The sequence below is a fragment of the Hemitrygon akajei genome, chromosome 2 (assembly GCF_048418815.1).
Source record: "Hemitrygon akajei chromosome 2, sHemAka1.3, whole genome shotgun sequence".
Classification (NCBI taxonomy): Eukaryota; Metazoa; Chordata; class Chondrichthyes; order Myliobatiformes; family Dasyatidae; genus Hemitrygon; species Hemitrygon akajei.
In genome coordinates this window covers 14,691,983-14,716,384 of record NC_133125.1, presented here as the reverse complement: position 1 = coordinate 14,716,384, position 24,402 = coordinate 14,691,983, and the positions used below count along the sequence as shown (strand labels likewise).

Sequence of the window (24,402 nt, the reverse complement as noted above, 5' to 3'; positions counted from 1 at the left end):
TCAGGGTCTACTCCCAAAGCCTTCCCCATGAGCGGGTACGGCCACAAGGCAGCCGAGGTTTTATAGCTGACTTTTCTTTCTAGATGAGTTGCCAACCACGGCAGCCCTGCTGGAAGTGACTGGTTTTAAGTTGCCAGTAACTCCTTCTCCTGTCAGTAGAAATGGTTCCTCTGGGCTTAGTAGCTAAGCCACACGTGAAGACCAGGAGCTGGACTTGGTTGTCAGAGGCTTTTTGAGACGCACACCATTGGGAGCATTTAATAGGCAGAGGGAGCTTATCACCACTACCACCCCCGGCTAAAACAATCTTAAGGAACCATATTATACTGAATATAGATCTATATAGTATATATGTATGTCTATTAGTTTGACCTATAGACATACTCCAAAATCAATCTACACTTCACTTCTACATAGCCCTCCATTTTTCTTATATCCTTGTGCTTATCTAAGAGTATTGTAAATGTCCCTATTAGATCAGCTTTTAACACTATGTAATGACCAAGATTCCAAATTAAACTCGGCCATCTGCCTGCACGTGTTCCTCCATTTTCCTGCATGTTTGGGTGCAGGACTCCTGATCATGATCATCTGACTCCTAATCATCACTTTACACTCAGTGGCAACATTACTATGTCCCCCTGTACCTAATACAGTGTCCACCGGCCGTATGCTCATGATCTTCTACTACCGTACCCATCCTCTCAAGGATGTGTTATGCACCAGAGATATTCTTCTGCACACCACTGTTGTAACGCGTGGTTACTTGAGTTACTGTCATCTTCCTGTCAGCTGGAACCGTTCTCCTCCAACCCTTCTCAGTAACAAGGTATTTTCACCTGCTTAGCTGTCACTCACTGGATGTTTTCTGTTCCTCACACCATTCTCTGTAAACTCTAGAGGGTGGCGTGTGCGGAAATCCCAAAACATCCGCAGTTTCCACCCCATCTGGCGGCGGCCTAGTAACTGAGATGCTCCCATGCGCATAGCCTTGATTGCCGCCAAACTGGAACTGGATAGGACTAGAAAAAGTTAAAAGCAGATTTTTAGGTAGGGAGAGCCCAAGGCTTTTGCACAGTGCTGTGTTTATCAATGTGGAGTACAGAGAGAGTTTGTAAATCTGGCGGGATTCGCCCCACCTCGCATTTCCCCCTCCACCTCCTACCTTCAAATCTCTTACTATCTTTCCTTTCAGTTAGTCCTGACGAAGGGTCTCGGCCCAAAACGTCGACAATGCTTCTTCCTATTAATGTTGACTGGCCTGCTGAGTTCCAGCAGCATTTTGTGAGTGTTGGGAGAAAAAGATGTTGGGAATGCTGAGGGTGAAGTGCCATGGGAGGGGTGTGGGAAAGAAGTAATTCCAGGGGTGGGGTGATGCAGGTGCAGGCACAGCCAGCCCTGAGATACCAGGCAAAGTTATTTGATCCCAAACAATTGGTTTATTGATCATTACAGAATGTCTCTCCAGTGCTTTGCCCTCCCTCTCCTCGTCCTTCCCCTTTTCCCAACCATGATTCCCCCTCCCTGCCCCCTTCCCACTCTCAGTCCACAATAGAGACCCATATCAGAATCAGGTTTATCATCACTCACATATGTCATGAAGTTTGTGGCAGCAATACAGTGCAATAAATCAAATTGCTACAGTACTGTGCAAAAGGCACAGTCATCCCAGCTATGTCTACGTGTCTGTGACTTCCACGTAGTACTGTAAATAAAAGCAAAAGTACGGGATTTTTCATTTTCCATTCTAAATATTCATAGTATGCATATTACAAAAAAGAAACACACTTAAAGTACCATCCAGTGTTCAGGTCACGTAAAAATTGCCTGCTCAGAACCATGGTTGGTCCATACAGCTATAAAAAAATAGAGGGAACATTGCTTGCATGTCGTTAAACTTTTCTCCTGAGCTTAAAGCTATGCCTCCAAGTATTTGATATTTTAATGATAATAATAATTTTATTATGAGAAGAATAGATAGCAATTAAATACATCACTTTTTATTTGATCTTTATTCTAAAAGCTATTTCTGATATTGATGGTAAATTTTATTATTTTTCTGGTTTCCACTAGTTTTGAGGTTAAAGTGCAATCTGACTGGAATTTAGCACACTGCTTTACAGCACCAGCGACCCGAGTCCCATTCCCGCCACTGTTTGTAAGGAGTTTGTATGTTCTTCCCGTGACCGCGTAGGTCTCTTCCGGGTTTTCTGGTTTCCTTCGTCATTGCAAAGACGGACCGGTTAGCAGGTTTATTGATCACACAAGTGTGACGCAGGTTCATTGGGTCTATCGGACCTGTAAAATGTTTAAAACATTAATAAAATCACACACGGTTTTCTATTATCCGGTTAAGTTTTAATACACCCACAAGTTGTTTTTTTTCCCTCAAACTTACTCCACTTGCAGATTAAAACGAGGAAATACTGCTCGTTCCTCAGGAATTGAAAAGCTCTTTAAATTGCTTTCATTTCTGAGGTGCTTTGACATTTGGAGTCATCAATCGACAGCAATGAATCTATTGAAAGCTTCAGCAGAGTTTTTAAGTCATTCTCAGTGAGCAAAATTGGTTTAATCATAGAGGACATGCTTATCTTCAATGTTTATTTCAAGTGTCTCGTCATTCGGGGGCTGCGGTGAGGGCCACAGGACCTGTTGCTGGGCTGGGCTAAGCTGATCCATGTTACATGAATAAAACTGCATTCTTAGATCAATAAGACACGAGGGACAGCAGAGACAGGAATCTGGAGCAAAACAAAACAAACAGCTGAAGGAACTCTGCCAGTCAGCAACTTGAGTTCTTGTCAGCTCTTTTGGGTGGAGGCATTTCTTCTGAATAATCGAAATGTTAACTTTGCAGTGCTTAAGCAAGGGGTCCATGGACCCCAGGCTGGGAACCCCCGATCTACAGTATTTACCACCGCTGAATCTGATTGCCCTGCTGCGCTCAGATTCAGATTTGTTATCTATCACATGTACAGAGAAACGCTCACCGTTTCCATTAGCGACCAGCACACCCGAGGATGGGCTGGGGGCAGCTTGCAAGTGTCACCACGCATTCTGGTGCCAACATATTATGACCACTAACTTGCCCTAGCAGTTTTTTTTTGCTCTATGCCAAAAGAAAGTAGCTCTCTTCTAACTCATTTTGTCCATGATGCAGACAATGGATAGGGATCAATATCAGTTTTGATGATACATTAAAGTGGGCGGTGGTTTTGCCACATCTTACACACTTCTCCTAATTTTCACTATCGAAATTAATACTGTGAGAGATGTAAATTAGTGTCAGTGGGGTGGGGGGGGCGGACTTTGGGACCAATAATGTTGATCATATTATTTTTTAATTAGATATGGAAAAAGATGGGAGTAATTCACCTGACGAAGGTCTAAATTGGGGCAAGGCTAATTTTGAAAACCTTGAACAGGAATTTGCAAATGTTCTGATGCAGAGTCTCAACACTTTCACAGCCCACCCCCTCGAGATGCTGCTCGACCCACCGACTTCCTCCAGCAGACAGTTTGCTTCTTCTCATCCCAGCAGAGTTGACTGGCAGAGGTTAGGCTTAGGAAGGCCCGTCAGGCCGAATGGATGAGTTGGACTAAAGGGCCTGTTTCCATATCTCTGTGACTCTATGTACTACAAGTGGTCAATATTATTTAAAATCAAAATGAACCCCTAAGGTCACCTGGACTTTCTCCAGAGGCATCTTGCCAGGTTTATTCCAACACTTTATTTTTGAGTATTCAGCACATGAAGCATTTCCTTTTTTCACATTACTGATGGACTTTTATGATGTCACTATGGGGAATTTGCACAAAATTTCCAAAATAGCATCAGGAAGTTACATCATGAGCTGCATGGTGAATTCCCACAATGTCACTGAACTATGACTCGAAACAAGGGACTATCTTGGGCTCATCTATTCTGCATGTGGTCTGTGTGGCTCCCAGTTGTGTGAATATTATGAATATGACTAAACTGATTGATGTTTTGGTTTAAGATGCAGATCAGGAAGACTGGGAGAAATGGCCTTTGTGAATTCTGGCAGTTGGATTTCTAAACAGCAGCTGATTAGGTGACACTGTTGGGTTGGAAGCCAGAACTCAACACAGCACTCGAAACAGGATGCATTGCGTAACCAGCTGGCGATTACAAATTTTAAAACACTGAGCACAGGAAACAAGGCGGAGATAAAATGCAGTTACTGTGCTGATCAGATGATCGGATTATGGCTATCTGCAATCACAGATCGACATAACTGCCTGTTAACAACCGTCAATTAAAGGCACTTGAAATATGAGAGAAGAAAATTGTGCTTCTTAAATGTCAATGTATCTCGACAAATGAAAGCTGGAACAGTAAAATCTATTAACTAAGATCAATTAAAATATATCACTGTCAAAAACCTTCACCATATAGCTGCATATTTCATGAACTTAGGTCTTACATGGTAGAGAAGCTTTAGGTCCCAACCACCATGTTCAGGAACAGTCAACGATCAGGCTCCTGGACCAACGTGGATAACTTCACTCTCATCAGCTCGCAACTGATTCCACAACCTATTGACTCTACAACTCATGTTCTCAATGTTATCTATCTATCCATTATTTATTTATCAATCTGTTTATCTACGGTATTTATTTTAATTGTGTAGCTCTGAGGGTGTACGGGCTCATTTTGGCGGCCCAATCAGTGGCAGGAGCAGGCCTCAGCTATGAGGTTTCTCGCAGCTTGGCGACGCGGGATTAAAAGTGCAGAAGGGACAGTCATTGCTGGGACAGCCATTCTTGGGAGTAGGAATGTCAGGCTTGGGCTCAAAGGGGGCTTCGGCTCGGAGGAGGCGTTGGCTGTTGATAAGTTTCCATTAAGGTTTCCCTTTTTTTTCCCCTCTCTTACTATACCTAGTGTAGTAAATGGCCATTGTCTGTACTTCATACCAGATGTCAGAGTCCTGGGAGATCGAGAGTCTCCCAGAGAACCACATCTGCGTGGAGCACATCCAGCTGCAGCTCCTTGAAGACCCGTGTTGGGATCTGGAGCAGCAGCTGGATGACCTTCAACTTGTACGGGAGAGTGAGGAGATCATCGATCAGAGATACAGGGAAGTAGTCACCCCGGAGTTGCAGCAGGCGAGCAGCTGGGTGACTGTCAGGAGACATGGAAATGTGAACAGGCACCCCTGTGGCCATTCCTCTCAATAATAATATACCATTTTGGATGCTGCTACGGGGGATGACCTCCCAAGGAATGCCATGGAGACCACATTACCGGCACAGAGCATGGGTTCGTGGTGCAGAAGAGGAAGAGGGAGAAGAGGGGAACAGTAGTGATAGGGGACTCAATAGCCAAAGGAGATCCTGTGGACGTGTATGGGAGACCTGGATGGTATGTTGCCTCACAGCTGCCAGAGTCAGGAATGTCTCGGATTACGGCCACAGCATTTTGGAGGGGGAAGGAGAGCAGCCAGATGTCTTGGTACATAGTGGAACCAAGGACGTAGGGTGGAAAAGCAAAGAGGTTCTGAAAAGGGAATTCAGAGAGCTAGGCCAAAAGCTGAGAAGCAGGATCCCCAGGGTAGTAATTTCTGGATAGCTGCCTGTGCCACGCGCCAGTGAGGGTAGAAACAGGATGATTTGGCAGGTAAATGCGTGGCCGAGAAGCTGGTGCAGGGGGGCAGAGATTCAGGTTCTTAGGTCATTGGGATGTCTTCTGGGAGAAGTTGAATTTATTTATTTATTTAAATCTTGGATTTGTCCCACGACGTGAGTGAGTAAAATTCTTTGCATTATGTGCAGACAGGAGATTTTATAAGTCTAAAGGTTTGTAGAAGGACACTGCCCCATAGCCAGTTAGAGTGCATTTGTCAATGGAGTGAAGTTCACATCCACAGATGCTCTGTGCACAGAAGTGACAGGTTGTACCTGAACCTGAAGGGGACTAATATTCTCACAGGCAGGTTTGTTGGAGCTGTTGGGGAGGGTTTAATCTGATTTGGAAGGGGGCTGGGGGAACTGGAATGAAGGGACTTAGGATAGGACAGATGGTAAAAGAGCAAAGATAGTGTGCAATCAGACTGTCAGGAAGGGCAGGCAGATGATAAGACAAAACTGCAGCCAGCAGGGTGAGTATCAGTGCGTTAGGGATGCAGAATCAAAAAGGATAGCGAATACAGTACTCAAAGTGTTGTATCTCAATGTACGGAGTATAAGAAATAAGGTGGATGATCTTGTTGCACTACTGCAGATTGTCAGGTATGATGTTGTGGCCATCACTGAATCGTGGCTGAAGGTCAGTTGTAGTTGGGAGCTGATTGTCCAAGGTTACATGTTGCATCTGAGGGATAGGAAGTTAGGCAGAGGCGGTGAAGTGGATCTTCTGGTAAGGAATGCATGAAATCAGTAGAAAGCTGGGACATGGGATTGGAAGATGTTGAATCCTTGTGGGATGCGTTAAGAAACCGCAATGGTAAAAGGGCCCTATTGGCAGTTATATACAGGCTTCCCAACAGTAGCTGGATATGGACCACAGATTACAACAGGAAATAGAAAGGTGTGTCAAAAGGGCAATGTTATGATAGGCATCAGAGATTGTGAAAATCAGGTTAGAAATGGATCTCAAGAGAGTGAATTTGTTGAATGCCTATGAAATGGTTTTTTAGAGATATTTGTCATTGAGTCTACTAGAGAATCAGCAATATTGGATTGGGTGTTACGTAATGAACAGGAGGTGATTAGGGAGCTTAAGCTAAAAGAACCCTTAGGAACCAGTGATCACAATATGACTGAGTTCAACTTGAAATTTGTTAGGGAGAAAGTAAAGTCTGATGTAGCAGTATTTCAGTGGAGTAAAGGAAATTACAGTGGTATGAGAGGAGTTGGCCAAAGTAAGTTGGAAGGAGATGCTGGCTGGAATGATAGCAGAGCAGCAATGGCTTGAGTTTCTGGGATAAATGAGGAAGGTGCAGGATAAATGAATTCCAAAACTGAAGAAATACTCAACTGGCCAAATAGTACAACTGTGGCTGACAAGGGAAGTCAAAGCAAATGTAAAAGCAAAAGAGAGGGCAAACAACAAAGCAAAAATTAGTGGGAACAGAAAGGATTGGGAAGCTTTTAAAAACCTACAGAGAGGAACTAAATGAATCATTAGGAAGGAAAAGATGAAATATGCAAGCAAGGTAACAAACAATATCACAATGGATAAGAAAAACTTTTTCGAGTACAAAAAATAAAACAGAGATGAGAGTAGATATAGGAGCATTAGAAAATGAGGCCGGAGAAATAATAACAGTGGACAAGGAGATGGCAGATGGACTAAATGAGTATTTTGTGTCAGTCTTCACTGTGGAAGACACTTGCAGTGTGCCAGCTGTTGAAGGCTGTGAGGGAAGAGATGTAAGTGCAGTTACTATTACAAGGGAGAAGGTGCTCCAAAAGCTGAAAGAACTAAGGGTACGTAAGTCACCCGAACCAGAGGAACTGCAACCTAGGGTTCTGAAGGAGGTAGCATTAGAGATTGTGGAGGCATTAGAAATGATCTTTCAAAAATCATTGGACTCTAGAATGGTACTAGAGGACTAGAATATTGCAAATGTCACTGCACTTTTTAAGAAAGGAAGAAGGAAATTATAGACCAGTTAGCCTGACCCCAGTGGTTGAGAGGATGTTGGAGTCAATTGTTAAGGATGAGGTTACCTGTTGACGCAGGACAAGATTAGACAAAGTCAGCATAGTTTCCTTAAGGCAATATCTTGCCTGACAAACCTGTTGGAATTCTTTGAGGAGATTACATGTAGGATAGGTAAAGGGGATGCAGTTGATGTTGTATATTTGGACTTTCAGAAGGCCTTTGACAAGGGGCCACACATAGGCTGCTTACCAAGTTAAGAGCCCATTGTCTTACAGGAAAGTTACTGACATGATTAGAGCATTGGCTGATTGGTAGGAGGCAGTGAACGGGAATAAAAGGATCCTTTTCTGGTTGACTGCCTGCATGGTGTACCTTGGGGATCGGAGACCGCTTCTTTTCATGCTGCATATCAATGATTTAGATGATGGAATAGATGGCTTTGTTGCCACGTTTGCAGATGATACAAAGATTGGTGGAGGGACAGGTAGTGTTGAGGAAATGGGAGGCCTGCTGAAGGATTTAGATTAGGAGAATGGGCAAGAAAGTAGCAAATAAAATACAATGTTGGAAAATGCATGGCCATGCACTTCGGTAGTAGAAATAAATGTGCGGACTATTTTCTAAACGGGGAGAAAATCCAGGAATCTGAGATGCAGAGGGACTTTGGAGTCCTTGTGCAGAATGCCCTAAAGGTTAACTTGCGGGTTGAGTTGGTGGTGAGGAAGGTAAATGCCATGTTAGCATTCATTTCAAGATGTCTAGAATACAAGAGCAGGGATGTGATGCTGAGGCTTTATAAGGTACTGGTGAGGCCTCACTTTGAGTATCATGAACAGTGTTGGGCTCCTCATCTAAGAAAAGACATGCTGGTGTGGGAGAGGATCCAGAGGAGGTTCACAAGGATGATTCCGGGAATAAAAGGATTATCGTTCGATGGCTCTGGGACTACACTCACTGGAATTTAGAAAGACCGGGGGATTGCCTTGAAGCCTTTTGAATGTTGATAGGTCTAGACAGCGTAGATGTGGAAAGGATTTTTCCCATGCTGGGGGAGCCTACAACAAGATGGCACAACATCAGGATAGTGAGGCATCCATTTTAAACAGAGATGCAGAGAAATTTCTTTTACCAGAGGGTGGTAAACTTGTGGAATCTGTTACCACTGGCAACTGTGGAGGCAGGTCATTGGGTGTATTTAAGGCAGAGCTTAATAGGTTCTTGATTGGACACGGTATCAAAGATTACGGGGAGAAGGCCAGGAAGTGGGACTGAGGAGGGGAGAAAGGATTAGCCATGATTGAATGATGGAGCAGACTCGATGGGCCAAATAGCCTATTTCTGCACCTATGTCTTATAGTCTTATGGTCTTACAGTCACCAAATACAACCCTAAGGTTTATATTCCTGTGGGCATACTCAGCAAATGTATAGAATAATAACTATAACAGGATCAATGAAAGATCAACCAGAGTGCAGAAGACAACAAACTGTGCAGATGCAAATATAAATAAATAGCAATAAATAACGAGAACCTGAGATAATGAGATAAAAGAGTCCTTAAAGTGAGATTATTGGTTGTGGGAACATTTCAATGACGAGGCAAGAGTTGTTGAGTGTAGTTATCATCTTTTATTCAAGAACCTTCCATAGCTTTGTCCTGGTGTTTCCTTTCATTTTCCTGTTTAATCTCAAGATCTAACCAGGGTAGCGTGGCAGCATAGTGGTAATACAGTGCCAGAAACCCAGGTTCAATTCCACGGCCCCTTGTACTGTGTTTGTATATTCTCCCCGTAAACATGGGTAGTCTGGTTTTCTCCCATGCTCTAAAGACACACAGGTTAGTGGGTTAATTGGTCACATGGGGTTTATTGGGTAGTTCAGGCTCAATGGGCCGGAAGGGCCTGCTATCGTGACATATCTGTAAATAAAATAAAATAATCTGACCTAATGTCAAAGAAAACTTGAAGAGAAGCGATGAATGGAATGACTGTTCTATGATTTGTTTTTGGATTGGCATCGACAATCTCCATAAATCTTAAAGAGTTTTCCTTTCCATGCATGCAAGGTTTCTGACTTTTTGCATTAATAAATTAAAACATTATTTACAGTTGTTTAGGAAAAATTCCCCAGCTCCAATTCTATTCATTTTCAATCTTTTGACCATTTGGATGTTTCCGCGAATGGGCTCTGTAAGTTATCGGGGAACTGAGAGCACTACAAAAATAACGTTGATATTGAGAAATTGATGCAGGGAGCGGATGCTGAGGGCTCTCCAGTTCTGCTCTTTCAACATACAAGATAAAATCAATTCAGATAAAATTATTTCTTTTTCTCTTTCTATACATTTGGTCTGATCTGCTGAGTATTTCCAGTAGTTTCTGTTTCCAACATCTAGAATATAGATCATTGGACAGTACTGCACGGTACAGGCCCTTCAACCTACAACCTGACGCCAACATTTTACCCTACTCTAAAATCAGTCTAACCCTTCCCCTCCCACATGCTCCTCCATTTTCCTTTCATCTATATGCCTATCTAAGAGACACTTAAACGTCCCTGAGTTTATCAGCTTCCACCGCAGCCTTGCTGGTGAACTCCAAGCACTTACCATTCTCTGTGTAAAAAAACCTACCACTGACATCCCCCCTAAACTTTCCTCCACCCACCTTAAAAGGACCTCCTCTGCTATTGGGTACTGCTCCTCTGGGAGAAAGGCACTGGCTGTCCGCGCTGATCGTCTTACCGAGAAGGTCACTATTTGTAGAATATAGTACTCGCCTCTTTTAAATGTTACCTTGTATAAACTGGGGGAACATCATCTTTTTTATTTGTAATTTCTTTTGTCTCAACAGTGTTCCTATAGCCCAGCACATAAGAACCGGTGATGCAGCCTTTTGTTCTTCTGCACCAAGAATCTGGGATACTGAACCAACTGAGATACCCCAGACTAGTACTGTGGAATGTTTGAAAACATTTCTAAAAGCTGACTTTTTTTCATTTAGCCCATTTATAGGATTGCTTAATGCCTGTTAATGTATTTATATAATCTGGTATATTCAATTACATTTTATTCTATATAATGTTCATATTTATTTATGAATTTTAATTTTGTCTCATTTTTATGACTATGTTGATTTATCCTTACAATCTATGTAAAGCACTTTGAGCCTGCATTTTAATATATGATAGGTGCTATGCAGTATAAATAAAGGTATTATTATTAATGTATTGTGCATGCACTAAATATATAGTCTCACACTGAAGTACAAGGATGCTGGAAAGGGCACTATCTCTGATTAAGGGTAACTGCAGAAATACAGAAAGGGAATTAAAATCCAAGCAGCCATTCTTTCACTTTCCACCACGTGGCTGTATTAAATGTTTAATAATGTAGTTGAAGCTGCTTACCAAATTAGAAGGGAGTCCTTAACGGAAGTGTTTTGACATTTGGATAATGCTCTGCTCCTGCTGAGTTTAAATTCCTTTGGGACACCTTGAAGTTCAGATAAACACCAGATAATTGGAGACACAAAAGACTGCCGACATTGGTGTATGGAGTAAAAACAATAACTACTTGAAGAACTCAGTGGGTCAAGCAGCATCACAGAATCAGGTTTAATATACAAGACCATAAGACATAGGAGCACAGTTAGGCCATTCAGCCCATCAAGTCTGCTCTGCCATTCTATCATGGCTGACCCTAGATCCCACTCAACCCCATACACCTGCCTTCTCACCATATCTTTTAACGCCCTGACCGATCAGAAAACTAAAAACTTCTACCTTAATTATACGTGCGGACTTGGTCTCTGCCAGTCTGTGGCAAAGCATTCCACAGATTCACTACCCACTAGCTAAAAAATTTCCTCCTTACCTCTGTTCTAAAGGGTTTCCCCTCAGAATTGAGGCTGTGCCCTCTGGTTCTGGATACCCCCACCACTGGAAACATCCTCTCCACATCCCATCTATCTAGTCCTTTCAACATTCAGTAGGTAATATCACTGGCATATGTCAACGTTCATTCAGAAATCGGATGGCAGAGGGGAAGAAGCTGTTCCTGAATCATTGAGTGTGTGCCTTCAGGTTTCTGTACCTCCTTCCTGATGGTAGCAACGAGAACAGGGTTATGTCCTGGGTGATGGGGATTCTTAGTGATGGAAGTCTCCTTTTTGAAGCATCGCTCCTTTAAGATGTTCTGGATGCTCAAAAGCCTAGCTCTCGTGATGGAGCTGACTGAGTTCACAATTTTCTGCAGCTTATTTCATTCCTGTGCAGTAGCCCTACCCCTGTCTATCCTTCCCTATACCAGACAGTGATGTAGCCTATTAGAATGTTCTCCATGATACATCTATAGAAAGTTGTGAGTGCCTTTGGTGACATAGCAAATCTCCTCAAACTACTTATGAAATATAGCCACTGTGGTGCCTTCTTTGTAACTGCATCGATACATTGGGTCCAGGTTAGATTCTCAGAGATGTTGACACCCAGAAACTTGAAATTGCTCACTCTTCCCACTTCAGATCCCTTTATGAAGGCTAGTGTGTATTAGTAGCATTAGTAGCCTCCTGCTACTCTTTCTGAAGCCCATAATCAGTTCTTTGGTCTGTAGAGAGATACGGGCAGTTAACATTTTGGGTCAAGACTTCATCTGGGTTGTTCATGGTCTTCTGCTACTGTCGACCATCCACTTCGAAGTTCAATGAATTCTTCATTCAGAGCTGCTCTTCTGCACACAACTGTCATAACACATGGTTATTCGAGCTACTGTCGCTTTCCTGTCAGCTGGAACCAGTCTGACCGTTCTCCACTGAATCTCTCATTATCAAGAAGTTTTCACTTACAGAACTGCCACTCACTGGATGTTTTGTTTTGTTTTTTGAACCACTGTCTCTAAACTTCGGAGGCTGGTGTGCATGAAAATCACAGGAGATCAGTAGTTTCTGAGATACTCGAACTACCCTACTGGCACCAACAATCATTTCAGGGTCAAAGTCACTCAGATCACATTCCTTCCCCATTCTGATGTTTGGTCTGAACAACAACTAAACCTCGTGACCTCGTCTGCATGCTCTTATGCGTTGAGTTGCTACCATATGATTGGCTGATTAGGTATTCGTATTAATGAGCAGACGTACAGGTGTACCTGATAAAGTGGCCACAGAGTGTATACTCTATTAGTTTAATCAGGGTGATTATTAAATGAAATGAATTAATTATAGCAAGTGTACATAGTAGGAAACAATATGGTTACAGTAGAAAATGGAAGCTTCTGACTTGCTTATGGGCAGTTCTCAGCAACAGACCCTTTAAGTAACCCAGTTTCTGCCTGCATTAGTAGATTATGTTGTATTTCTCTGTGACAATCTGAACTGTAAGACAAATTAAAGATGAGCTTACCATTTGAAGTACAACAATTGACGTCAGTAGTCCACAGCTAAAGAGTGAAAAAATAAACAGTACTGAGTGTTTCTATTCTCTCTTGTTGCCAAGTAGACCTTGTTGGACAGTGGAAATATGCAGATGAGAGGTTTGGGGCTGGATGATTCTTTCTCTCTTGGCCAAATATTGGCTTATTAAACTTCCAAAAATGTCAGCCATTGCTCAGTGTTATACTGTTGCCTTGAGATCACAAGGTCAAGGGTTCATTCCACACTATAGACAATTTAACTCTTTCACAAGTTTTGAGTGTGTACAACACCGACAGACTGCATAACAGAACCATTAGTCATCTGATTTTCCATCCATTCAGATTATGATCCTTGCCATCAGATTTTCCATTTAGTGCTGTACTTGCCAATTCTCTATGCCCAAAATAAAGACATGTCGATCCAGTACCACATTTTATAGGTATTGAATCGGTGCTGGAAAACGTTGAGCCATCCACCGGACATAAAAACATTTGTAAATGTGGTGAGGTCAGATACTTTTATAAATAGCTATTTACTTAACTGACTGTAAATTGAAATCATATCAGTTTTAATGCCAGACATATCAGTATGTCAAACAACATTTTGGAAGAGTACAGCTTTCAACTAAGATACCTTCTGTCTGTGTTAAGCATCTGGATGTCATTAAATAGGTTCCAGCTTCTCCTTCACATACCACAGCTTTATTCCAATGAACCATTCCCTCTGCAGAGAAGGTTGTCAATAAAGAACAAACTGTAGCCCATGTTTCTTGGCTGGGGAAAGGATTTGTCGGCATGGTGCGATTTTTATGCAATACATGTTTTTTTGTTTTTTTTTTACAGAGTGAATGTTAAAATGTTGCTATGTAACGCCTTTGACTTGCTTCACAACTGAAGAAACAATAAAAAGTTGCAGAATGCAGAGAAGAATCAAAGTGTTCCTTTAGATTTCATCTTAGCTTTTGTGATTATCCTTCCTTAACTCTGCTTTTACTTGTGGGGTTTTCTATCTGCCAGAAGGTACTTATATATTTCAATAGGCATGGCAAATCCAACTTACAATTTTGTCACAGATTCACACTGCTTTTAGTGACTATAATTTAGTGTTCATGTTGCTAAAAAGAAAACTGTAATTTGACAAGAATCATTAAGAAAATAGATACTGGTGAAAAATGGCAAATTTTCCTTCCCATTTTGGATGAATATTTCATTCACTTGGAAGAATACTTTAAATTTCTGGGTTTCAAACATCTTGGATGTTCTGTCCTGGGCCCAATGCGTTGATGCCATCATGAAAAGGCATGCCAACGTTTTCACTTTGTGAGGAGTTTGAGAAGATTTGGTATTTCACCAAAGACTTTTGCAAACTTCTATAGATGTACAGTGGAGATCATTCTGACTGATTGCATCACAGTCTTGTATGGAGGTTCCAATGCACAGGAACACAAGAGGATGCAGAGGGTTGTAGTCTTAACCAGCTCCATCACCAACATAACCTTCTCTAACATCAAGGACATCTTCAAGACTTAAGAAGGCAGCATCCATCATTAAGGACCCTCACCCTCCAGGACATTCCCACTTCTCATTACAACCATCAGGGAGGAGGTACAGGAACCTGAAGACCCACACTCAGCGATTCAGAAACAGTTTCTTCCCCTTAATCCATCAGAATTCTCAACGGTCCATGAACATTCATTATTCCTTTTTTTGTACTATGTATTTATTTTGTAATTTATAGAAATTTAATCTACCATATTGCTGATGCAAAGCAATAAACTTTAACCCATACAATACAGAGATAATAAACACAACACGCACTCAGTGGGGTGCTGTGATAACATAATATTTACATTACAGCTCAGGGTGTCGGAGTTCAGAGTTCAATCCCAGAGGCCTTTGTAAGCAGTTTGTAAATTCTCCCAACACACACAAAATGCTGGTGGAACACAGCAGGCCAGGCAGCATCTATAGGGAGAAGCGCTGTCGACGTTTCGGGCCGAGACGTCAACAGCGCTTCTCCCTATAGATGCTGCCTGGCCTGCTGTGTTCCACCAGCATTTTGTGTGTGTTGTTTGAATTTCCAGCATCTGCAGATTTCCTCGTGTACCTTCTCCCCGTGGATTGCGTGGGTTTCCTCCAAGTGCTCCAGTTTCCTCCCACAGTCCAAGGATGCACCAGTTAGTAGGTTAATTGGTCACTACAAATTGTCCCGTATTTAGGCTAGGGTTAAATCGGGGGTTGCTGGGTGGCCCGGTTCACGGGGCCTATTCTACACTGTATCGATAAATAACAAAATTATTTTAACAGCAATCAACAATTCAATTTAGCCTATTACCTTGCCTTCTTTTCATGGGCAATTGAAATATCTGGCATGAAGTTATATGAGCATCTGAAAACTTGGATGATCACTTCACCTATATTTGACTTACAGAAGAACTAATTTGCCTCCAGAGGATGAAATAATAATTTTACAGACTATTTTGGATTGAATCCAATCCAACTGTAATATTCCTCATGGTATTAAGAAACATTTTTATGTCTGTGATATGAACATATATTTTCTCAAATGGGTTGTAATTGCATTAGTAATTGGGGGAGTCCAAAACTAGGGGGAATAGATTTAGAGAGGGAGGGAAAAGATTTAACATGGATCTGAAAAGTAATGTTTCAAGCAAAGGGTGCTGAGGATATGGAACGAGCTGCCAGAGGAAGTGGTTGAGGCGGGTACAATAGTGTCATTTTAGAAACACTTGGATGCATAGATGGAGAGGCGGGGCTTTGAGGAAGATGGGCTGAAAACGGAAAATTGAGACTAGCTGGGTGGGCACCATAGTCAGTTTAGACTTGTTTGGTGAAGGGCCTGTAACTGTGCTCCATTGTTCAATGACTTTATCACTGTTTGATTTAGTTCAGAGGGGAGACTGAATAGGCTGGGTCTGCATGGATGCATGGAGCAGAAGAGGCTCAAGGTACTGTAGTGTGTGTGTGTGTGTGTGTGTGTGTGTGTGTGTGTGTGTGTGTGTGTGTGTGTGTGTGTGTGTGTGTGTGTGTGTGTGTGTGTGTGTGTGTGTGTGTGTGTGTGTGTGTGTGTGTGTGTGTGTGTGTATTTATATATATTTACTGCATGTGTGTGTATATATATATATATATATATATCGCAAGGGAACCCAAGATGTTTGCACAGTACTGTAGTAATTGTATGTAGCACTGTAACTGCTGCTGCAAGAAAATAACATATTTCATACATATATGTGCCATGATAAACCTGATTCTGTTATGGGCCTCTATTGTGGACTGAGAGTGGGAAGGGTGCTGGGAGAGGGGAATCACGATTGGGAAAAGGGGAAGGGAGAGGGGAGGGAGCAGGAAGCACCAGACAGACTTTCTGTAATGATCAAGAAAGTAATTGTTTGGAATCAATTGATCCTGCTCAGTGTCTCAGGGGTGAGTGTGTCTGCACCCACAACACCACCCCAGTCGCCCTTCTCTGTCACCTGTCCCACACTCTTCCCACGGTGATCCACCCTCACCATTCCCAACACCCTTTGCTCCCGCCAGATTTACAAACTCACTCTCCGCTCCACATTGACAAATACAGTACTATACATAAGTCTTAGACACCCTTGTTATATCTATGTACCTAAGACTTTTGCACAGTACTGTAGCCGCAACAGATGTACAAGATTATAAGAGCTACAGATAGGGTAGATAACAAGAAACAGCTCCTCATGGTATAATTGTGTAAAATTGGAAACATACCTTTAAGATAAGAGGTGAGCTGTAGGAGAGGTTCTTTTATATAGTCTTTGGAATCTAGACACACTGACAGTGGTGCTGAATGGAGAAGCTCTCATAACACTTAATAAGTATTCAGTCAAGCACTTGACACAGCAAGGCAAAGAAGGTTACTGACCAAGAAATGGGAAATGAGGTTAGTATAGAATTGGACACTTAATGATCAGCATGGACGTCAGAAGCAGGTTTATTAGCACTGACATATCATATATCATGACATTAGTTGTTTTGTGGCACAGTGCAGTGCAAGACATAAAAATATTCTATGTTTCAATAACAAATAAATAGAGCAAAAGGGCAATTGTGAGGCTTAATGGGTGATGGACCATTCAGATAACTGAGAGCAAAGGGGAAGTAGATTTTAATTTACTTGGCTGTGAACTTATCCTTCCCAAAGGTGTCCTGTCGTTAGCTTCAAAAGGCTAATATGAGGGCAGCTACTGCTGTTCCTTTATTTAAGAAAGCCAGGTCAGTAGATGCTGGTGAGCCATATATCAGCATTAGAGTAATTAATGGAGAAAATTAATGGAGAGAAAGGATTTATGGAAAGGTTGGGCTGATTAGGGATAGTCAGCACGGTTTTGTGTGTGTTGGTGGGGGGGTACTCCAATCTCAGGATTGAGTTTTTTGACACAAAAAAAAAGTGGTGTCGTGAAGAGCAAAGAAAATAGTTCGTGGCAGCTACAGAATTTAGAGCAGCTGCAGAGTCAGGCAGAAGGTTGGTGGATGGAACCAACCTGGCAAGAGTGAGATGATAGATTTTGGCACATCTGATCAGGTAGGCTATGTACAATAAATTGTAGGGTGCTCAGGAATTTTGATGAACCAAGAGATCTTGGAATGCTAGGCAGGCATCTGGTAGGCTTGTTTTCACAGAAATGAAATGAGAGCTGGAATCCTATGTTACAACTTTACAAACACTGGTTAGGCTGCATTTGGAGTATTGTATACAAATTCAGGTTGCCCCCCTATAGGAAGGAAACAATTACATTGGAGAGGATGCAGAAGAGATACACCAGGACGCTGGCTGGATTGAAGGACTCTACTTTAAAGGGGAGATTGCATAAAATGTGCTTGCTACCCTAGAGCAATGGAAGCTGACAGATGACACAATAAGGATATATGAAATTATGAGAAGCATTGATAGAGTAGATGGTCAGAACCTTTTTCCTAAGACAATCTCTGAAGAGTACTGGTAACGTCTGGGGTCACCCGTCTAGTAAGGTCACTGCTCAGAAGAAGACAATGGCAAATTATTTCTGTCAAAAAAATTGCCAAGAACAATTATTGTCATGGAAAGACCATAATCGACAAAGTCTTGCACATAGACAGTCACGGTCTTTCCATGACAATAATTGTTCTTGGAAAATTTTTCTACAAAAGAAGTTTGCCATTGCCTTCTTCTGGGCAGTGTCTGTCCAAGACAGTGACCCCAGTCATCATCAATAGTCTTCAGAGATTGTCTGCCTGACCTCAGTGGTTGTATAACCAGTACTTGTGATATGCACCAGCAACTCATATGACTATCCACCATCTGCTCCCATGGCTTTACATGACCCAGATTGGGCAGCTAAGCAGGAACGACTCCTTGCCCGATGATGACCTGCAGACTAGTAGAGGGAAGGAGCACCTTACACCCCCTTTGGTAGAGAAATATACCTACCTTGCCACACCTAAAGTAGGGAGGTTAAAATTAAAGAGAATAGGCCTAAAATGACAGGGAGGCATTTTAAATGGGATATGAGGTGAAATTTCTTTATTCACACAGAGTATGGTTGACAGCTGCAATTAATTGCCAGGTAAGGTGGTGGAGACAGATGCAATTGTTATGTTTGAGGCATTTAAACAGGCACTTGAGCAGGCAGAGCATAGAACACAACGGCTTAATACTGGGAAATGGGATATGTGTGGTAGATCCTGGAGGAAGGTGCCTGCATTTGACTGGTCCCCCTCCCTCTCTCTAGGTGCTGCCAGAGGATGGTGCCAGAGTCTTGGGTCTTGGGCAAGGTTTAATTGAAATGGTTTGGGAGTTGGCACTACAGTTCATGGTGTACATGTTCCTGGTTACTTTTTTTAAAATTGCTATCTTGTGCAATTTTGATCGGGGCGGACTGGCTCTGCGGTCTGCAGTCACTGACTGATGCAGCACTAAATTAAACTGACCTCAACTAAACTGAACATTCCTGAACTGTTTCAATGACTCTGTGGTTTGATATTCTGTGGCTTTTGCTCATTTTTTTTGCCATTAGTGCAAATTGGTTTTTTTTGCACAATAGGTACTGGATGTTTTTTTAAATGAGTTCTAAGGTACTGCTTTGTTTTGTGGATGTCTGTGGGAAGACGTATCTCAGAGCTGTATACTGCATCCATACTTTGAAAGGTTTTTAAAGATCAATTGAACAGAGTACAGGAAAGGTATGTTCCTGTTAGAAGGAAGAACGGGGATGGAAAGATGAGAGAGCCATGAATGTCCAGAGGGGTGATGAATTTATTCAAGAAGAAAAAGAAAAAGCATGTTAAGCTTCGGAAATCAGGATCAACTGAAGCACATGAGGATTATAAAGAAGCCAGAAAAGAACTAAAGGGAATGAGGAAAGCCAGGAGGGGCCATGAAAAATCCTTGGCAAATAGGATTAAGGTGAATCCCAAGGAATTCTATATATGCATCAAGAGCAAGAGGATAACTGGGGAGAGGGTGGGACCACTCAACAATAAAGGGGGGAACATTTGCTTGGATGCGGGGAAAGTGAGTGAGGTACTTCATAAGTGTTTTGCTTCAGTATTTACCAAGGAAAAGGATATGGGAGACCAGGAAATCAGTGTGGAGCGTACAAATGCATTAGGGGGTTTAGAGGTCAATGAGGAGGAAAAACTAATGTGAAGAATTGTATTTTTTTTCACCAAAGGGGATTTCTGCTGGATTGAGGAGTTTAACCTGCCAGTTCAGAACAGGAGTAAACATTTAATCAGCAAATACCACAAGACCATAAGATACAGAAGCAGAATTAGGCCTTTTGCGCTATTGCATCTGCTCTGGCATTTCATCATGGCTGATCCATTTTCTCTCTCAGCCCCAATCTCCTGCCCCTCCCCCCCATATTCCTTCATGCCTTAATCAAGAGTCTATCAACTTCTGGCTTAAATATATTTTAAAAATGGACTCCACAGCCACCTGTGGCAACTTCTAGGGTGATATACTGCATGTGCTTATAAAAAGGCTTTCTCTACAATGTATATGCAGAAATGCTAAAAATAATGCCTTTTGGGTCCACCATGCCTAAAAATCCACATGTAGGAGATGCATAGTTTAAGAATCATCCATTGCATGCAATTGAATTTGAAGTAATTACATGTTGCAAGCAGTACTTTGGAAAGAAGTTTGCTGCTCATGTCTGAGATTAAGTTTCTAAAGTTAGTTAAATTGTTGTAGTGATTAAAAATAGGAAATTTATCCCATCTACAGTTAAATTATCTTCAGGGGCGTGTAGTGAAAAAAATTTTCAGAAGTGTTGCTTCCTCAGAATTTTTTTGTTTATGATAGACCACTTGAAGATGAACACAAATATAATTCCAGACTACTTGTATCACGTAGGAATTTGGAGAAACAACAAATTAACTTTTATTGAATATGCAGTCGGCCCTCCTTATCCACGAGGGATTGGTTCCGGGCCCCCTAGCGGATACCAAAAAACATGGATGCTCAAGTCCCTTATTCAATCTGTCTCAATGAAGTGGACCCTAGGACCCAGCGGAACCCTAGACCTTATCTAACCTGTCGCAGTGCGGTTGACATTAGGACCCGGCAGTGCAGCTCTGAATCCGCAGTGTTTCTGTTCACGAAAATAATCACGATCACGATTGAAAATAAAGTGGAAATAATAAAGTGATCGGAAAGAGGTGAAACACCATCGGTCATTGGAAAAGCGTTAGGCTACGTCGGTCAACGAAAGGAACAATTTTAAAGAATGAAGTGAGAAAGGCCCTGCCCCGATGAAAGCTGCAATTATTACTAAGCAACGCAGTGGTTTAATTATTGGGTTTTGGTGTTTCGGAATTTTGATCCTCCACATCAACCCGGCACGGAAGAAGAGCACACTCGGAAGTGGCCTGTCACTGGATCGAACTCGGGAACTTCCTGAGCCGGCGCTGAAACATAACATTCTTAAGCGTTTTATATGCATAGAAAGGTAAAATATATACTACATACTAAGACAAACATTTGACTAACTGATGCTAAATAATAACGGATGTACCTGTTCCGACTTACATTGGAAGAGAATTTCCAATTTTTTTTCAATCCTGATCCATGGTAACCTCCCGTATACTTTAAATCATCTCTAGATTACTTATAATCCTAATACAGTGTAAATGCAATGTAAAATAGTTGTTATACTGCATTGTTTAGGGAATAATGACAAGAAAAAAAGTCTGTACATGCTTGAACAACAAGTGCTGGAAGAGCACTTCCGGGTTTTCGCGATTCACGGTTGGTTGAATTCGCACATGCGGAACTTACTGATAAAGAGGGCTGACTGTAATGTGTTTAATTGCATAATGGTGCTGATACTTTGCAATAGTTCAACTAAGTTAAAAATATTTTGTTAATGATTTTCATTTGTACTCAGTGTCCAAGGCTTCTCGCTTAAGTGTCCAACAATAATTCACTAGCATTGATGGATTCCAGTTGCCCTGGTATCTTTTCTCCATGACCACAATGTCCTGGAGAAACCTTTCACCATGCTCAATACTAACAGCACCACAATTTGCAGGGAAGAAGTTTAAATGGGAATTCAGAAAATGAATCTTTAGTGACATGTTGCATGCTTGAAGCACGCTTTCAACCAGCTGCACGTGGTTTGGTGCTCTGTAGATGCCAAGAAAAATTTCAACAACTTCCTTGAATGCCTTCCATGTGATTTTCTCCAGTCCCACTAGAAAGTCTTCAAATTGCCTGTCATTGATGACCTGTTTGATTTGCAGACCAGCAAAAATACTTCCCTTAATCTTGACATCAGTTATTCTGGGAAGCATCTGTCTCAAATATCAAAATCCTTCATAGAAATTTTTGCGCTTGTTGATAGCAAATTCCATCCTTACAGTCCTGAACCCAATAACTATTACTAAAACCTGCCCTGCCCTGCAGCAGCCATGGATGCCTGGACAAGATAGGAAACTTTCCAGCATACATTGTGGGTGACATTTTAATTGACTTGAATTATGAATTGAAATAATAAACATAAGTTTATTTTTAAAAATGTTGCGTTATAGGGAAATTTCATAGTAATTTTCATGAACAGTAGTCCAAAATTCATAAGCTACACCTTAAGGTATTCAGGAAGCAAAGTCTTTGTTGCCCAGTGCAAAAGACAATTTTCTTACACATTTAAGTTTCAAGGAACCGAAGTTAATAGAGTACTGAAATTTGATCTACATGGTGAGAGAGGGCAGTGCTCAGAGATGCAGACGGTTTAGGGTGCCCTCGTGTATAATCCACAGAAATCTGGCATACAAATATAGCAAATTATATGGCAAGCTGCCAGAATAGTATCAATTATTGCATTCTCGGAAAATCAAACGCAAGAGGAGGAAGGGAGGTTAGGTTTCAGTTATGTGTTCTTGTAGGAAAAGAGCTGGAATACTGGTACATTATTGGTCTCCTTTTTTAAAGTAATTGTTCTTGAAGTGGTTCAGAAAAAAATTCACTAGACTGATACCTGGAAATCACAGGTTGTCTTTTGACAAAAGGTGAAAAAGGCTAGATTTGTATTTGTCACTGTTGAAAGGAAACTTGATCAAAAACTGTACAGTACTGTGCAGAAGTACATACAGAGGAGCGGAGAACGAGTTTGTAAATTTGGTGGGAGCAAAGGATCACACGCAAAATGCTAGAGGAACTCAGCAGGCCAGGCGGCATCTATGGAAAAGAGTAAACAGTTAATGTTTCAGTCGAGACCCTTCACTGGAACTTCATGAAAGGTCTCAGCCTGAAATGTTGACTGTTTACTCATTTCCAGTGATTCTGCCTGAGCTGCTGAGTTCCTCCAGCATCTTGTGCGTGTTGCTTTGGACTTCCAGCATCCACAGATGTTCTCATGAATGGGAGCAAAGGATGTTGGGAATGGCAAGAGTGGAGCATCTCGGGAGGGGTGTGGGACAGGTGGCAGAAAAGGAGTGCCAGGGGCGACGGGCAGGGCGGCATGAATGCAGACACACCCAGCCCTGAGACACCAGGCAAGGTGATTTGATTCCAAATAATTGGTTTATTGATCATTACCTCATGTCTCTCTGGTACTTCCCACTCGTTCCCATCTCCTTTCCCCTTTTCCCAACCATGATTCCCCTTTCCCTGTCCCCTCCCACTCTCAGATCACAATAGAGACCCATATCAGAATCAGATTTATCATCACTCACATATCATGAAATTTGTTTTTGTTGTAGCAGCAGTACAGAGAAATACATAAAATTACTACAGTACTGTGCAGAAGTCTTAGGCACCTTAGCCATATATGTGTGCTTAAGACTTTTGCATAGTATTGTATGTTTGTACATAAAATTGTGAAGGAAGTTTAAAAGCAAATTTACAACTAATGAACAGAGGGATCTTAGAGTCAGGTGGTTCAAATGGAATATGGAAAGCATTCCTTATTACCAGAGATTTAGAATGTAAATTTTGAGACATTAGTTATTTTGAGATACAGCACAGTAACAGTATCTTCTGTCTCAATGATCATGCCCTGCCCAGGTGGGAGAGTCTAGGGCCAGAGGACACAACCTCAAAACAGAGGGATGTCAATTTAGAACACAGATGAGGTAAAATGTCTTTAGCCAGAGAGAGGTGAATCTTTGGAATTTGTTGCCACAAACGGTTTTGGAGGCAAGGTCACTGTATGCATTTAAGGTGGAGGTTGATAGGTTCTTGATTAGTCAGGGGGTGAAAGGTTATGGGGAAAAGCCAGGAGAATGGGGTTGAGAGGAAAATGGATCAGCCATGATGAAATGATGGAGTAGACTCAATGGGCTGAATAGCCTAATTCTGCTGCTATGTCTTATCATTTTAAATAAGTATATCAGATTATGAAGGTCTTATTAATAAGAAAGATGCATCCCTCTTGGTTCAGGGGCACAAGAATTTAAATTTATTGATGGAAACAAAAAAAATAGAAATATAATTACTCACATAGTCTTCAGGATAATTGATCAGGTGTGATTAGGATGGGCAGTTCTTTAAAACTGTCATAATCATAGCTGGCATAATGGTATCCTGTATCATAAATTTTCTATGACTCTATACATGTGTTGGCAATTACAGAAAGAGCTTGTAGACTAAAAAGCAGGAATTAAGTTCTTCTGCAGGTATCATATGGCCTGACCAATATATCTCACAACTTTACCACTCACAATTTGTCTTTCCTACATTATTGGCTTACTCGTGCTTTATCAGTTTGTATTTGCTCTTTGAGAAAATTATACTGGGATTTTTTTTTAACAGTACACCTGCTCAGCAGTGATATCTGCTCCAGTAGTGTGTTGGAATACTTAGAACTTGTGTTGTTCCATTATGCTCCTGA

At 41.6% G+C, this 24,402-nt stretch overlaps 1 long non-coding RNA gene across 1 annotated transcript; it reads right to left on the bottom strand.

The window, feature by feature from the left end:
* Window positions 1–1,993: 1,993 nt before the first annotated feature.
* Window positions 1,994–24,194, bottom strand: LOC140739362 (uncharacterized). The gene is made up of 2 exons (XR_012101612.1): window positions 24,012–24,194; window positions 1,994–2,298 (listed from the first exon to the last, which is right to left on the bottom strand). It is a non-coding gene; the product is annotated as an uncharacterized lncRNA (long non-coding RNA).
* Between the last annotated feature and the right edge of the window lie 208 nt (window positions 24,195–24,402).